Below are 4,801 nucleotides of genomic sequence, written 5' to 3'. Positions count from 1 at the left end.
TGTGATGTCACAATGGATGAACGTTTCATAAAACCCCAAACCCGAGGTTTTTAAGATCAAAAAAAGGAAACTAAAATGAATTAATAACAAAAATAATTAAATAATAATAAAAAACTCGCAATTAAAACAAGAACAGGAATATGAATAATAATAAATAAACAAATGAATAAATCATTTAAAAATAAATTAAATACATAAGAAATTAAATTAAATTAAATAGCTAAAATAAAGATAAGAAGATATTATCTACAATAATAGTAAAAATTGAGTAAAACAGTTTCCTATAGTGAGGGTCCAGCTCGCTGGTGCTCTGTAACTAGAAGTAGATTTTCCCAGTTCAGTAAAAACTCTTGGTATCTGGCATGTGATCCAACCACTGGAACGATTCTGATAAATACCATTATTTACAGACATCCTTGAAGTAATATATGCTGGCATATGGCTGGAGAGTGTTTTATAAATATAAATGTGTTTCCCACTGTGCTGCTAGAGAGGGCTAACCAGAAAGTTGTTATGGCAAAATATTAAAAGATTAAATATCTTTTGTTTGTTGTCCTTTTCAATTAAATATCTGGAAAAGACAGTTTACAAATCACTGTTACTCTTTTCCTTTTTAGCATTTTACCTACTGTCCCAAATGGGCTTGTAAATTTTTTACATTTGGACTCTATTATTCTATATTTGCCTTTTGTTTCTATTCATTCCTCATGACACTAAGAAGGGACTAACTAACAATTCCAGTGTATAGTGGTGCTGAAGATTTGTTGAATAGCTCCCCCTTTAGAGAAAAGCGAGGCTGTTCCTCAGCCATTTGAAATGTTTTTGTACAGTGTAGCTGGGTTTCCTGTCACTGTGGGCTCCATGGCACAGTAGTAGAGTGCAGAGTCTGATACTGCAGCAGAGGAGATGATCAGATCCACTTCATTTTTATCTTTAGGAAGTATTATAGATAGTCTGGGGTCAGCTATTTTAGCTTCAGTCACATGTCTAGTGGACACATGAATCAGCAGCAGGAACTCTGGTCTTGATCCAGGCTTTTTCTGATACCAGTGGAGACTGTAAGGAGATCCATCATATATGCAGGACAGTGTGGTTATGCTTCCCTCACTCACAAACATGCTGGTTTCATTTGGTCTGATAGAGTCCACACTTTCACCTACAAAGTTATGATAGTATTTACACATTTTACTTTCAAATTTCATGTTTTTGTACTATTAAAATTTGTACATTTTACTAGTCATTACTTATTACGTTATAATAAAATTGTATGACTTCCCAAACCTGGCAATAATCCCAAAAACAGAGAAAAAGAGCAGCATGATTGTTCTGAGTGAGACTTCAGATCTCCAGCATTAGACATTCATAGCAGTGTTGGCTCTCTGTTGTTGAGTGTGCTGTATGTCACCACTTCTAGCTCCACCCACTCGTAGTTTAGAATTTGCTGCTCACTCATTTGAGCTGTGATCCTATTTCATCTGATAATACAGTGACTGGCTTTCAGACCTTTGGGTTTTGATGTTAAATGTATGGTGCTTCATGGATGTATGTATGGAATTAACCTATGCATACTCAGAGTGTATTACGTGCATCTGTCTTTGACCAGTTATGGACCATTTTATTAGCTACAGCAATAAAGGTGCAATTATCAGTGCAACACCACATCCATGTTGATATCATTACAGTACTGAAAATAGTACATCACTCAAATAATATTTAGTCAGTTTTGGTATCGCAGCAATTTATTCCATTGATGAATGTGGTAGGGGTGGCTAATAAACTGCATCTGTAGCACTCTAGCAGATGGGCTACAATACTGTCCAGTAAATTTTAGTACCACAAGTAAATTTGTCCTCAAAGGTATAACATGATCCATAAAGGCATTAACTTTACAATGAGATGTTTATAACTTATAATACATAACTATATACACACACACACACACACACACACACACACACACACACACACACACATATATATATATATGTATATATGTATATATATATATATATATATATAATGATTATAATATCATTGGTAGGAAGCATGTCAAACTGGGGACCTTCCAGGTTAAAGTGAGGCAGGGATTAATGTTGACCCTCATCCAACACTGAAATCAGTTCATGAAGGCCTCACAAATTAGCTGAGCTGAGGAGCTGTGTTATAGACCATTTCACCAATATCAGGAGAAACTGTTATGAAAACTGCTGAGAAGATGAAGGTTCACCTTTAAATGTTGATCTTCAAATGCAGACATCAAGGACTGGCATGTGAAGGAAACTGTATTTACACGTAAAAAGGGAGTTGACTCCCTCTATTGGAAAAAACAAGGTTCTGCTTATTTCAGCACACAGCTAGTTTACATCTAAGTTTTATTTTGTACAGCAACTGTATTGTGAACTACACTAGTAATAGTTATGTTATATACTTCTATCCCTCTTTTTAGTTTATGAAAGTACGCTTTGAAGGGATAAGTTTTACTTATGATAAGTACTTACTTGAAGTAAGAACATATTATTATTATTATTAGTATTATTATAAGTACTTACTTGAAGTATTTATAAACACATACTGTACTTCTTCATTAATTCTTTAGGTGTTTTTATTTTGTACTGCAACTATACTGTGAACTACACTACAAGTAAGCTTATAAGTATACTGTTAGTTTACTAGTTATATACTGTGGCAGGGCTCTAGGGATTGGCCGAGCCACTGTGGCTGAAAGCCCACGCAGGCCCTGAGATACACAGAGATATACTAGCATGGGTGCAACATGAAGCTCTGGGCTAATAGGACAGTGTGTGTGTGTGTGTGTGTGTGTGTGTGTGTGTGTGTGTGTGTGTGTGTGTGTGTGTGTGTGTGTGTGTGTGTTGTATTGGAGGCCAAAATATTATAAATTATTTTAGTTTAAAATATATACTAGTTTAGTATATTTTAGCATAAAATATATCTAAGGGATATGAACCTTGCTATTCAATTTCATTTGTTTCATAGTGCTGAATCACTAACTGTGATGTATTGTGTTCTGATTGGCTGTTACTGACCAAAATAGATGTGAATGACTGCACATGATGTTTTTCATGCTCATATGAACTGTGAACGTGGGGCCTATACCAGCAGTCATTGGGTGGAAAGCAGAAAACACCCTGGACAGGTCGCCAGTCCATCACAAGAGGCATCACTGCAAATATTGCTTTTTTCCATCTTTTTAAGAAAAGCTGAGCTGAATGTTCTGATGGCAGAGCAGTTCAACGTGACTGTCCATGATTGTGAAAGAATGGGCAGTATTGATTTTTTAGTACAAGGTTAATTAATTTGGCAAATAAAAATACATAAAGCCTATTACCCTTTAAATAATTAAACTGCTTAAAAATATCAAGCTACATTCCTGAGTAGATGGAAACTAGAGAAGTATACAATACACTGGAGATGAAGAGGGTCTGTTTAGGTGTACTAGTTGTTCAGGAAGTTGATTCAGTTCAATTCAACTTTGTCATTATACATATATGGGGGTTCTACGGGGTACAGTATAACGAAACACATACGGGCTACTTCTCTAGTTCATAAACATTGAGATGAGGACCTGCACTAGTAGAATGACAGTATATATAACATTAACATTCAAGTGCAGTATGCAAATAATTCAGGTTGTGTTTCTTTTTTGACCTGGTGGGTGCTTTAGATGTGATTCATTGAACAGCTCAGGGGTAGAAACTCTTCTTGAACCTGGTGGTTCTGGCTTGAATGTTCTGATGTCTCATCCCAGGTGGCAGTGGATGGAACAAGAAGTGGCTGGAGTGTGTGGGGTCTGAGGCGAAGTGCATGCAGCTCTCTTTTAACAGGAATGCAGAGCTAGGTGCCATCAAAATGTCCATGCGTTCAGATGGCTGTAAAGAGGCTCCATGATTTTCTGAGGGAGTTCTTCATGTCACATGTGGTGACACACGTGGTGGCATAAAAAAAAAATCAGCCAGTTTTCCTGTCCATTAAGAGAGCAACACCAGGCAGGAAACCCAAAAGAAAACCCACTTTAGCTCATCACACAGACAGTTTGTTGTACAGTGTTGCTGTTTTTCTTGTCACTGTGGGCTCCAGAGGACAGTAGTAGAGTGCAGAGTCTGATCATTTAGAAGGGGAGATCAACAGATCCTCTTTTTTATTCTGAACCTTAGCAGAGAAGCCAGGAGGTCGAGAATCACTGAAACGCCCAGATTCAGTTATAGACAGGGGAAAGTCCAGTTTAGATGAGGGATATTGGCGATACCACTGGATACTGTACATATCGCCGCTGCTGTAGCTGCAGGAGAGGGAAACACTGTCGCCCACTGAAACCTGCTTTTCAGTTTCCAATATATCAACTGTATTCGAATATCACTACCTGAAATAAAATAGAGCAATATTTTACAAACATGTTTGGTCACTAAATCTAAAATCACTGTAATGGACATTCTTTTTACCTGAAACATATGTAATGCTACAAAATGTTCTGTAGAATTTATATCAATTGTAGTGTGTATATAAGCAGTATACCTATACCTATAAGCCGTAGCAAAATAAAATGAGCACATGACAGCGTGATTAGACATCCTCTGTATCTAGTGGAAGACTGGGAGCATGGCCAAAAATCGTGAAATTCACAAAGCATATTTATCGATGTCTCAGAGCAGAGATTGATGTCTCATTCCCCAGCTAGGGAATCAAACCCAGGTTTATCTCGCTGAGAGGCAACAGCATTACTGACAGTGCCACCATGACACCTCGAACCAAAACAGCTGATTCCAGTCATTCAGCACAGAAAAGC

Source organism: Pygocentrus nattereri, chromosome 2 (genome assembly GCF_015220715.1).
Source record: "Pygocentrus nattereri isolate fPygNat1 chromosome 2, fPygNat1.pri, whole genome shotgun sequence".
Classification (NCBI taxonomy): domain Eukaryota; kingdom Metazoa; phylum Chordata; class Actinopteri; order Characiformes; family Serrasalmidae; genus Pygocentrus; species Pygocentrus nattereri.
Note: the sequence above shows the minus strand (reverse complement) of the source record.